Raw genomic sequence first — 13,301 nt, forward strand, 5'->3', positions numbered from 1 at the left:
CATGCCATTGGCGTTCTCTCTAAAAGCACAAGAGGAGGAGAAAAAAAGAGCACACCACATGGAAAAAACCCTGGTTGTGTGTGTAACATGGCAGCATCTCAGTACTCTGTCACCAGGGAGAAATTTTTATGTTAAGACCTCTGTCTATCAGACGGCCATTTCCTCCCATGTAATTAATTGAAATTTAAAATCAATTTGTGTCCCCGGTTACCGAGGTCCAGACTAAAGAACAGCCTAGATTGTGTTTTCAGTCAGGAGGTGGCTGTGTTCGAGATTTGTGTTGGCATCTTTGAGCTGCGACCACAGCTCACATTTTTGTGGGAAATATCAGATGAAAGTTTTATGGCAACATTCTTCCATCAGGAAGGGCGGGTGGGGCGGTGGGGGAGACGGGCTTCAGCATGCCCAAGAGAGTTTTTCTCCTTCTGAAACATGTTTAGACTCATTCTTTCCAAATTAATGAGGCCACTTTCCCCTTTCAGAGGAAATGCAGATAGAGAAACAAATGGGTGAAAATTTAGAAACATCAGGGTCCCCTTTCCAAAGCCTCATTTCACAAGGCCCTATGTGGTTTGTGGAAGCAAGTTGAGGTCCTGGTAACTGATAAATATGATATAATTTTAGAACTTTCATAAGCCTGTGTGGGCTTTTTGTTGAAGATCAGCAATTAGGGCCTTAAAGTACTAAAAACAATTACCTAAATCGTTTTCAAAATGTCCATATTCAGTATTAGTTCTGGGCACTGTCTCTTCCTCTTGTTCAGCCCCTGCTTATACTCTTTCATTCAGCTAGATTATTCCAGTTGTGGTTCCCAGATATGGTTCAGCTGCAGTGTATGCAGGGGTGCGTGGGGAAGACATCCTGGCCGAGGCTTTGGAGAAGAGTCTCTTTGTGCCCACTTGCTCATGGCCCTGTTCTGAGGGAAGGGACCCTAAGTGATTTCTTACAAACAGATCATCACATTTGACCCCCTGATCCTGGCTGATGGAACCAGGAAGGGGCAGTTGTTTTTGAAGATGGCCATCCGTAAGCTGACCAACAGCCAATGGGATAATCCAGTGGGAGCCCTCTATAGGACAGGGGTGTCCAGTGCCCTGTAGTGGCCAATGGACTCTATCAGATCCTTTCTCTTAAGAAGTATGAAGGTGACACAGAGAGAAAAATACAAGTGACAGAAGGGTTCAAAAACCAAGAGACTCATGGAGAGGAGACAGTGGGCTAAAGCCATGAATCAGTAGAATTTAAGATTAAGAAGCTAAGCAGGACCTTGGAGGGAGCTAAAAAGGGTATGAGAAGCATTAAGAGACAGGCACTGGCCTCGTGTGGTGCTGTGGGTGGCCGCTGCTGAGAGTCAGCAAGATCCTGGGGTCTGTGGACTGAGGATGGAGTGCCAGTTCCTGGGAGGCTCGGTCCTACGTTTATGCCAACTCCCTACCGTTGTTCCTTACATGCCTTCATCATATATCTCCATTTGCTGAGAATCTGATTGTGTCAAACTCTTGCAATCTGAAAGAATTTAACTACTAGGTTCAATATTTACAAACTTGGTGATCTTGGGCAAGTCACTTAACCTCCGTGAACATTAGATGTTCAATCTCTACCTGCGATAGGCAGAATAATGACCCCAGCATGTCCATGTCCTAATTCTAGGAATCTAAGAATATGTTACTTTACATGGCAAAAGGGATTTTGCAAGTGTGATGAAGTTAGAGACCTTGAATTGGGCTCCTATATTATCCATGAGAGTCCAAGCTAGTCACGTGGGTTCTTAAAATCAAATAGGAGAACTTTTCCCAGCTGAGGTTGCGGGAGATGTAACTATAGAGGAACAGTCATAGAGGTTCAACATTACTGACTTTGAAGATGAAAGAAGAGGCCAGGAGCCAAGGAATATGGGCAACCTCTAGAAGAGAAAAAGGCAAGGAAACAGACTCTCCCCTAGCCCCTCCAAAAGAATGCAGCCACGCCTATACACTAACTAGCCCAGGAGACCTGTGTGGGACTTCTAACCTACAGAACTGTAAGATGATAAATGTCTTTTGTCTTAAGCCATTAATTCTGTGGTAACTTGTTACTGCAACAATAGTAAACTAATCCACTATAATATCACTCTACATATATATGGGAAAACATTTAAATGAATACACACTCCAGTGTAATATTGGTTATGTCGTCTTTTTGAATTCCTTACTTTGCTGGTTTCAACAATGAGTATATGTTACTTGTGTAATAAAGAAGTTGTTATGTGTACTTTTGGTAAGATTTATTTGGTAAATATTAAGTCCAGCAAACATTTGTTGAAGGTACTTTGTGTAGTCCTGTGGTCACTTAGATACTGCACGTTTTTTAGTCTTTGTTAGGCCTGGTATGGTGCATTGACAGATCTCAAGGTCATGTTGATGGGGCTCAAAAATCTACTGAAGAAATTTTAAAAGGACATTTTAGAGACCCTGTGGCTTCACAAGTTCATCAGCCTCACCCAAAGTCTAAAAACTCTTCGGCTCATTCACAGCTCACCCAATGTCAATAGGGGAGGACTATTAACTGATATTAGAGTTACCAATACTGGTGATAAGCACAGCAAATGAGACAGCGAGGCTCCTTTGAAGGTACTTCTGAACCACTTAAGGTTAAGAACTTGGCTTTGGTGGGTTAAAATCGCAGAGCATGCCCGAAATACCAGTTCTCACTTGAGCAAGAATTTGTTAGCTCTTATCACGACCAACCATCTTCAGGGCTTTGAATGGCCCTAAACCTAATTTCGCATTTAGACAGGACAATAGGTGCTTTGCATGACCTGATTAGAGAATAACGCAAAGCTGTTTCCCATTAGGTCACTTTGACCTGCGGCCGAGCCAAATTCCCTGGACCTGTCTCCAGCCAAACTACACCCCAGGGGAATGAAGGAAATAGAGCAGATTTTCAGGAGTAGAGATCTTAGCACTTTTCATCATGTCTTTATTCATCAAATGTTTGTTGGATGTTGTAACTGTGTCCCCAAATGTTCGTGTGCATAAGAATTAGCTGGGAGGGTTCCACTCCCCAGAGAAACTGATTCAGCAATTCAAGGGTGGGACCTGGGGATCTATATTCAACCACCTTGTGGGTGATTTTCATACAAGACCTCTACAGACCACTTTGTAAAATGTTTAGTTTGGTCTAAACAAAATGAATAAGCAAGAGTTCCTTGCCATCTGGAGCCTTGAAGTCCAAGGAAACAGACACACTATTATGATACTATGTGATGAGCACAATAATAGAAGTTTTGGTGACAGTGAAAGGGGGAAAAGATTCTCTGTCCAGGGGAGTGCAGTGTTGAAGCATGTCACTGAAAAGAGAAGAAGGAATGGCATTCTAGGTAGGGGAACAGCCTTTACAATCCCCAAATCATGAGAAGACATGAAATACTAGGGAAGAGTGAGCAGTGCAGGGTGATGGGAAGGTGAGAGGAACTCTAGGTGTGGATAAGCAGGAAAGAATCGAAGAAGAGAGCATGGATCTCGATTCACCAACTAAGTCATTTCACTTTGTTTTGTAGGCAACAGGGAGTTGGTGGAAGATTTTAAACAGACAGTGACATGAGGAGATTTGAAATTTTTCTATGAGAACATCTAGTATTGTGGAGATGCTCATTCAACTAATGTCTCCTGAGGACCCACCTTGTGCCCTGTCACAGTTAGAAATTGTTGTGACAGTCCAAGCAATGAAAGTCTAAACTAAGGTAGCAGCAGTGGGCATGTATTGAATTGGTCAACAAGATTTACGATTTAATTTTTTAAATAACAGGATTTGGTGACAGGTTAGATTTAAGAAGCAAGGAGATGTTTGTAATGTTTTAGGGCAGAGAGACTGCTATGGACTAAATGTTTATGTCCCCCCCCCCACAAGATTCTTATGTTGAAGCCTAATCCCCAATGTGATGGCATTAGGAGATTGTCGTTGGGGAGGTACGTAGGTCATGAGGATGGAGCCCTCATGAATGGGATTAGTGTCCTTATAAGAAGAGACAAAGAAGGATCATCTCTCTCCCCCATGTGAGGATACAGCAAGAAGAGAGCCATTTACAAACCAGGACTATGTTGGCACCCTTGGTTTCAGACTTCTGGCCTCCAGAACTGTGAAAAATAAATATTTGGTTGTTTGAACCATCCAGCCCATGGAATTTCGTTAAAGCAGCTAGAACTGACTAAGACAGAGACTGAAGGGATGATAATGACATTCGTGGAGAGTCAGGAGGAGAAGACTTGCCCCAGACCTAAATGCGAGTAGAGGGGCCCATCCAGAGGGAGAAGTAGCGTGAAAATATGTGAGGTCCAGCGGCGGAGCATGAGTAGCAATAAGCGGGGGGGGGGATGTAGTGAACTGTGAAGGAAGTGAACTGAGCTGAGCGGGATCCCCCAGAGAAAGAAAGAGGGGTCTGAGAGGAAAGAAGTGATTAGTCATTTAAAATGCAACAGAGGAAGGCCATTGTGATGTCTTTTGGTTTCACCATTTAGGATGCCATGGGTGACCTTATCAGAGACTACTGCATGCAGAGCTGGGGGTGGGAGCCAGAGGTCAGGATGGAGGGAACGCAGTGAGGAAGAAGGGAGTGGAAGGTGTGGCCATGGGAGCACACAGGGTAGACGAAACAACTCTTTCAGGAAAGCTGAGCATGAAAGGAAGGAGGCAAAGTAAGAAGAAGAGTGGATAGAATTAAGGCACTAAGTATTAAGGGTTCCTGTGAACCTGTGGGTCCAGGGCTTTTCACTTATACGATAGAAAAAGTTGTGGTGAAAATAGAGGAGGGATAAGTTGGATTTCTTTTTAGAATTTCTATTGTCTTAGAGTAAAATACTTATTTAAAAACTAAAGGGAACAAGTGTGCTGGGGCTTTAAGTACCAGGAATCAGTAAAAAAATATTTCTAAGTCTTTAGAGTAGGAATCTGTCAATACGGGCTTGTGAAATGGAGGCTGCTCTGAGAATCAGGAGGAGGACGTGCTCAAGGGAAAGGAAAGCTAAAGAACCAGCCATGGCAGAGCAAAAAGGGGCTGTAAATTATCATGATACTTGGCAGTCCCTCCCTGGGACTGGGTCACTGTCAGGGCAGCAAACCTACCTGGGGAGAGGCATGATTTGACTTGATTTTTTGGTTCAGTGATTGTGGAGGCATAAAGGAACATCCAGAAAAATCACCTTATCAAATGACTAATCAACCTTTGGTATTTGATCTGGGAATCTCTACTCAGGGGCAAACCAGTTGGATGCAAATCCACATTTTTGTATATTTAGAAAACAAATGGTCAAAAGTCAGATAGATGGAGGAGTCTAATCTCTTCAACCATCGAAAACAACAGTGTAATTTTATTTTGTATATTCTTATGAATAAGGTGTTGCTTTCAAGTTCCTATTTCGTGTGAAACCAGAACAGCAGTTTGTACAGTTCCCTCAGAAACTGAGCATAATATGATGGTTTCAGCCTTGTGTTCTGTTTGTGCACAAGGGCGCACTCAAGGGCAAGGTTGCAGTCGTGCACGTTGCACATTGACAGTGGTTACATATATTCGTGTAAATGCCTAGCAAATGTCTTCGAAGAATACATACCAAACAGGTAGCAGGGGTTCCCTTTGGGCAAAGCAGAGGCGAGACCTGAAATTAGGGTTGATGGTTGGAAAGCACTTTAATTTTACCTTCAACGTTAGTTTTTTTACAATATAAATTTATTAGTTGTATATATAAAAAATTAATTTAAAAATTATGATGAAATCAACACTGACAAGATTTTGCTAATTATTCTTTGGGAAGTCAAAGGTGGTTATCATTTAGTAGAGGGATAGGTGATCGAGATATAAGTAATGGAGAAATCAGTGCTTGGTGTTTGCCAGGTGCTTAAATGCAATGAATGCCTCCAATAAATCAAAACCCTTTATGTGTGTCATCAGTTCTGTCTTAAAAAGAATTCAGTCTTTCTTCTTTTCGCTCTCCTTGGAACCCATGTTTCTTCAAACAGCTATTCTGTGAGCTAGAAGAATGGTTTCATCTATGAAAATGTCATTTTCCTCCTAATGATAAACATCAAAAATGGTAGCAGGCTTCCCTGGTGGTGCAGTTGTTGAAAGTCCGCCTGCCGATGGGGACATGGGTTCATGTCCCAGTCCGGGAAGATCCCACATGCCGCGGAGCGGCTGGGCCCGTGAGCCATGGCCGCTGAGCCTGCGCGTCCGGAGCCTGTGCTCCACAACGGGAGAGGCCACAACAGTGAGAGGCCCGCGTACCGCAAAAAAAAAAAAAAAAAAAAAAAGTAGCTATTACTATTTTTATTAATCCAATGATAATGATTGAAACTATAATTCAAAGGATTGAAGAATGAGCAGAGAGTGAGGATCTGGATGGATGAAAGAGTGAAATTCTGCAGAGATCACGAGGGACGCTGAAAGAGCTCACGTCGGCATCTTACCTCGGCATGGTGTGAGCTCAGGGCTGGGCTCAGGGCTTCTGGAGAGAGAGGAAAGTTTGGAAAGAAGACCTGACAGAAAGTAGGAAATGAGTGAGAAGATTCCTGAGCAGCAGAAGGGCCTCAGTTGAGGTTATTGAGAGAGAGATGCCAGGAAACAATTTGGCCTTTGTTAACTTTTCCCAGTGAGTCTGGGTTGCTCTGAAGCATGAGAGAAAGTAGACTGAACTTCCACTTAGGGCTGGGAATGGGTGAACACCCAGAAGAACAAGAACAAGGAAATCGACATTAACATGTTACTGAAATAGCTTTCCATGGGGTTCTGGCAATGTAAGAGTGCGACACTCTAGGACCTGGTTGATGGACGGGAGAACAGAAGAGATGGAAGACAAAGACGTCCTGTTACAAGAGAGGGAACAGGAGGGTTGTAAGCAGCAAGAGAACAAAAGAGGAAGGTGAATAAGGTTCATTTTGTCATGCCTACTAGACTGTAATTTCTCTTAGGAGCTGATTTTCGTTCATTTTTTATTTATCATAGCACTTGTTCAATAAATGCTTTTAATATCGTGAGTGAACCCATTAAGGGGAATCGTGATCTCACTAGATAATCTACCAACTAAGCTATGAGTTTCTTGAGTGCAGGCCCTGAGTCTTGTGAACTGATATATCAAAAATGTGCGGGAAAGATCAGAGGAGTTTGCAGGTCCACAATAGTTATCGAATGGACAAATGAGCTGGAGCTTTTTGAACTCTAATTTCTTCATCTAAAAATGAAAACCACAAGACCAACTCACAGTCCCGAGAAGGGAGGAGGCATACGTTATAACACTAGACAACTCTGATCGTAAAACGTGCCAGACCAATGCTTGAGCATATTCATTTAAATTCCTTAGTGGGCAGCTGATTCCCCAGGGCTAATACTGTCTTCAGTTGTGGAGGGAAATGAGTCAAGCAAATGGAATCATAAATACACACACACACACACACACACACACACACACGGACACAACTTGGCCATAGACTTTTTAAACTTTTTATCTTCTCAAATTCTCCTCACTTCTTTCTCCTTCACCCCTCAGCCCCTACTTTGTACAGCTGGCCCTGCTTGGACCAAATATCCATGACAGATTCAAAACCGTTGCCTGGAGTTTGGCTACTGCTTAACAGGTAGTTATAAACCATTCTGTGGTGCTGAGATTCCAGCAATCTGAGATGGCATGAAGAAGCTAATTAAAGCAGTCAAGAAGACTGTGTAAATAAAGATGAAAATGTAAACACAGTCTTCATTGGATACAGTGATTACAAATTACACTTGTTTGTTTTTTGTTAGAACCATCTGTGGTTTGTCAGAATTTTGATATGTGGCATAACCTGCCACTAATCAAAAGAAGAAAACAAACCACACACACACACACACACACAAAAGAAGAAGGAAATCTAAGACTGTAAGTAGGAAAACAGACATAGGAAACTTCCATCTTTCCAAGTGGGAAAAATATTCAACTTGTTTTTTGCAAACAAATCTGATCTGGTTTTGGACAAAATCTGAGCTCCTTAGTTTGCCTTGACAGATGTGCCCTCTCTCCATCCCGAAGAGCTCAGCAGTGGGAGGTCCAGGCAGCTCGAAGTGGGGAAAGAAGCCATGAGGATGTAGATGAAATAACAGAGTTAAGGATAATCAAGTTGCCAAACTCAAGGACTTTATTTCAAAGAAGCCCAAGCTTAGTTTTTTAAAAATATCTAGGGTATCATGGACTTATGGAAACAACTAGATAGCATGAATCTTCAAGTTACACTATATAACTGTAACATATTTTTCCTAAAATTTAGCATTTACATTTATACTGCATAAACATCTAATGAAGCAAATACTATGTTACCGAGGGGAAAAGCAGAGGAGTGTTTTGAAACAATGATTTACTGTCTGTACGTCTCTGACCTCTACTGATTTATCATGAATAAATACTCTGCACTATAAAATAAAAACTTAGAACAACTCCACCTCAAGTCTGGACCAGTTCCTGATATATAGCATGTACTCAAGAACAGTTTTTTAAGGAGAGGGAAGAGAATGAAAAAAAACGGAGTACCTTAATGGTATTTGTACCATGAAGTTTGCTAATTCTGTACATGTATAAAGATTAATGTAGGTCTTCTTATTGTTGATGTATTTGTAAGTCCCAATGGCACAAGGCATTGAGCTGAGTTCTTGTTTCTTTGTTTAAAGGTAGCATCTGTTTACGGACAGAGTATTTCTTAGCATGATTCAGGCCAGCTCGACAGTTAAAAATAAATAACGTGGATCTGAGTTTCAGAGAAGTATTACAGGAAATTAAAACTAAACAAAACAAAACAACAAGAAAACAGAAGTCACAAGAGTGCAACAGACAACATGAGCAGAGTGTAAAGATGAGGGGAAGGCCAAGGACAGCCGTGTCCTTGTCTCGGGGATGGAGCAGGCAGGAGCAGAAACATCAGTCACCACCACATCATTTCCGAATATCAGTCATTCAAACCATCTCCCTCTTCCCTCAATCCTCTATGCCCTCAAGTCATTTCCTAGGCACCAGCAAGGGGTGGGAAGTGGGGCAAAAAAGGAAAAAAAAAACCCAAGGACTGAAGTTATGTATAATTTGCCACTAATAATAACGGTAAGCATGCATATGCTGTTTACTTATTTATTGTGCCAGGTGCTCTTTGAATACATATACTAACTCATTCAATTCTCACAGCAGCCCTTTTATTATTCCCATTTTACAGATGAGGAAGTTGAGGCACGGAAGGATCAAAGGTGTTTAAAGAGTAGAGCCATGATTCAAACCCAGGTGGTCAGTCTCAGAGTACATCCCCTTGTCTGCTACTCAAATGCCCAGCTGGAAGAAGACAAGGGTTTGGGATGAAATACTTTCAGATTCCCTTTCACATAATCAAATCTAGGCTTCTATATCACGTTGTACATAGAAATGATCTGTTTGGGTACCTAGCCCCCAGCACACAGAGTACAGGCTCAATAAATACTTGTCAAATGAAAGGATGTTTTGTGTCAATTTATAGTAGAACTCTTTAGAACATATTGAGCTCATAAAACCACAAAATCCTAAGTTGATTGGTCTTGAAAAACCTAATTTTTGCCTCAGTGCAGCGTAGAAAGGTGCTTGTGCCACTTACAAAGTACATCCCACAGAATTTCATGGTGATCCTAATCTAAAGATCTCTTTCTCAAAATAGCAAACAGTGCCGATCAGAACGAGATGGCTCGCCTGTCCCTAAACAACCAGTGGTCCTCAGTGTATCAGGAGGTCTGACAGAGGGAAAAAAAAAAAAAAAAAGATGCACAGAGAGGAAATGAACTGAGACAACATCACTTCACAGCAACCGGAAGGAAAAACAGCCACAAGGTCACCATTCACAGCCTGCGTGTGCAGTTGCTCCGTGGGGAAATGCTCACAGCTGCCTTCAGAAGCAAGTCTAGTGGCTGCAGCAACACAGAAGCACGGCCACGAGGCAGGACTGAGCCGCCACCTCCTGCCTGCCTGCCCAGAGGGAGGGCAAGGACCCAACCAGAGGATCCCACAGCAGCCATTCGCCCTGGGTGAGTTCCCAGACACTTGCTGTGGCCTGAGGGGAAGGTGGGGGGCTCACTCAGACTCTGACTTCCTGAGCTGGTGTCAGACAACCAGCTGTGTTCCCTGCTGGGGGCACCCTTATCTGCAGCTGCTGGGAGGGACCCAACAGGCCTCAGGAGGAAAGAGTCTCCCCCTTCAGGTTGACCTGGAGGCACTGCTTTAGTGCAACTTAAAACCTACGTGATTCTAGTTGCATATCTTCCTGGGTAGGTGCTTCCTGGTGTGTAAAGTACATGGCTCCTCCCACTTCCTACCGGCCCCGGAGAGCTTACCTGAAATGACCCTGAGCTTTTACTTTTCCTAATTATTTCAGAACCTCTAAGTGTGCGCTGTCACTTACAGTTTATGGTGGATTAGAGTCATTTATAATGTTTTCAGCCTCTATGGGAATGACGGAGGGGCAAGAAATGGTGATGAGAATCAGACTCTGTGTGTGTCCAGGCTCTGCAGAGAATGGGTCATTCGTATCCCCGCTAAGGGGTTGGGGACAAATTACACTGTTCTCTGTGTCCACACTGGGCCACCCGAACAGCTCCACCCTTACTTTTCTCCGTATTTATTAATCCATTTAATGTGTTCATTCATTCAATTGCCTTTCTTCCGCAAAAGACTTGAGGCAACTTTTTATCTTGCTGAAATTACTTCAAAATGAAGTAAACCTCCAGCTTTAAAGAGGAAAAGCCCTTCTAGAAGGGTCAGATGCTATCTCAAGCTGCCAGGAGGTTGGAGAGCAGGCTAGTCCCTGAGCTAGTGACCAGAGGTGAGGGCGGGGGCTCTGGTCTTTCAGCTCCTGCCTGGAGAGCCCCTCCCTTCCCCCCAGCAGCTGGTTTCCCACCCAGAAGTGGGTGTGAAGAACTATCCTCCAGACAGAACCCTGGGAACCAGCCAAGCGGTTTTCCTCCGTGTTTCTGTTTGCTCCAAGTTTGCTTATTTTTAAGGACATTTCTGTTCTAAGAATGGAGCAAAGGGGAGCAGTGGAAAGGGCGGGGTATGAAATCAGTTTCATGTTAGAGCTCCACCGCTTCTCGTGAATTAGGTCACTAAATTATTGTACAAGTCTCTAGTGAGTATTCACGGTGTGGAAGCCACTTTTAAGTCAAGACTTAAGTAAGATGGAGCAAAACTGACATCGCCCTGCCCCCCAAAAGCTTGTAGTCCGTTGATTAATCATTACCCAAGTGCAATGAGGACCAGGGCACATCGCGGGGGAGCCTGATCCGTCTGGGCATCCGCAAGGTTTCCATAGCACAGGGGCCATGACAGCTGGAGAAGAACAGGTATGAACAAGGCAAAGGGCTGGCTAGTGACAAGTGTAGGGAGCAGCTTACGGCGCTCCCTGAGGCGGGAGGCCCGAATTGTCCAGCTAAGTTAAGGCCAGTGTGGCTAGAGGGAAGAGAAGAGTGGCTCAAGACGAGGCTAGAGAAAGAGGAGCGTTGAAGATGCTGCTTATTCTAAAACTGGTGGAGAAGCTGCTTGGGGTGTCATGGTCTGATCTGCATTTTTAATAAATCCCTGTTGCTACCGTGTGGAGAATGGATGGGACGGGCCCCACCTGCTGACAGGGAGACTGGTTAGAAGGCTGAGGAAGTCAGCCAAGCAAGGGTATCAGTGGGAGTACAGACAAGACAAGGATGGTAGCAGTAGAGGCGGAACTAGACAGATAGAGAGTCATCGAGAAAGGAAAATCAACAGGACTTGGGGGTAAATAGGAAAGGAGATCCCAGGGGAAGTGTTGAGATGGTCCCCAGTTTTCTGGTTGGGGCATCTTTGTGGATGTTGATGCTGCTCGCCGCTCACAGAGACTAGAGTAGTTGGTGAACGACCAGGCCTGGGGTGAGTTCCGTTCTGGAATGGATGATTTTGGAGGGCCTTGAACACATCCAAAGGCAGATGTCAGCCAGGCAGTTGACATGCTGGTCTAGAGCTCAGAGCAGGGTCCTGGGGATCCTGAACATATAGATGCTGACTGGTGCCATGGGTATGGATGAAACATCCTTGAGAGAGAATATCAAGTGAGAAATGAGGGGGGTGGCTTAGGATGGAACCTCAAGAAATCCTAACATTTAAATAGAGGGAGAGGAGAATGAGCTCTCTAAGAAGACTAGGTAGTTTCTTGAAAAGTTAAACACAGAATTACCACATGACACAGCAATTCCACTCCTAGCTATATACCCCAAAGAATTGAAAACAGGGGCTCATGCTTTCATTACCAGCACGATTTCACAATCGCGAAAAAGTAGAAACAGCTTAAATGTCCATCAGCAGATGAATGGATAAATAAATACTGGTATAACCATACGATGGAATATTATTCAGCCACAAAAAGGAATGAAGGTTCTGGGGCTTCCCTGGTGGCACAGTGGTTGGGAGTCCACCTGCCAATGCAGGGAACACGGGTTCGATGCCTGGTCCAGGAGGATCCCACATGTGGCGGAACAACTAATCCCATGCGCCACAACTACTGAGCCTGTGCTCTAGAGCCCGCGAGCCACAACTACTGAGCCTGCACGCCACAGCTACTGAAGCCTGCACACCTAGAGCCCGTGCTCCGCAACAGGAGAGGCCACCGCAGTGAGAAGCCCACACACCACTGCGAAGAGTAGCTCCTGCTCGCCACAACTAGAGAAAGCCTGCACGCAGCAATGAAGACCCAAAGCAGCCAAAAATAAATTAAAAAAAAAAAAGGAATGAAGATCTGATACATGCTACAACATGTATGAACCTCAAAAAACCAGGCCCCCAAAGGGTATGATTCCATTTAAATGAAATGTCCATAATAGGTAAATCAATAGAAACAGAATGTAGATTGGGGTCTGGGAGCAGGGAAATATGGGGGACAACTGCTTAATGGGTATGGGGCCTCTTTTTGGGATGACACAAATGTTTTGGAACTAGATAGAGGGGGTGGTTGCACAGCATTGTGAATATATTGAATGTTACTGAATTGTTCCCTTTACATTGGCTAATTTACATTATGTGAGTTTCACCTCAATATTTTTTTAAAAAAGAAAGGAAAAAGAAGACGAGAAAGGTATAACCAGAGGTGCAGGAGAACACAGACTGTATGACTTTGGTCAAATGACGTAACTCCTGGTGCCTCTTCCTTTATATGTAGATAAGGGGAAATTAATCACTATCGGGAAGGGCTGTGGGTAAGGATTAAACGTGGTAACAATTTTTAAAGTATCTAGCAGGGAAGGGGCGTAGTAGAAGCAGTCAGAGTCCTGCCTACATCCTTCA

General features: G+C 43.8%; 1 protein-coding gene across 1 annotated transcript in view; it reads left to right on the forward strand.

Moving 5' to 3' along the window:
- NEDD9 (neural precursor cell expressed, developmentally down-regulated 9) overlaps positions 1-13,301 on the forward strand; it is a 297,774-nt gene that overhangs the window by 102,258 nt on the left and 182,215 nt on the right. The window contains exon 5 of the mRNA XM_082638858.1: positions 9,664-10,027. The gene's annotated coding sequence lies outside the window, so the exon portion shown is untranslated. The remainder of the gene's footprint in view (positions 1-9,663; positions 10,028-13,301) is intronic.

The sequence above is a fragment of the Mesoplodon mirus genome (assembly GCF_964341445.2).
Source record: "Mesoplodon mirus genome assembly, chromosome: 12".
NCBI classification, from domain to species: domain Eukaryota; kingdom Metazoa; phylum Chordata; class Mammalia; order Artiodactyla; family Ziphiidae; genus Mesoplodon; species Mesoplodon mirus.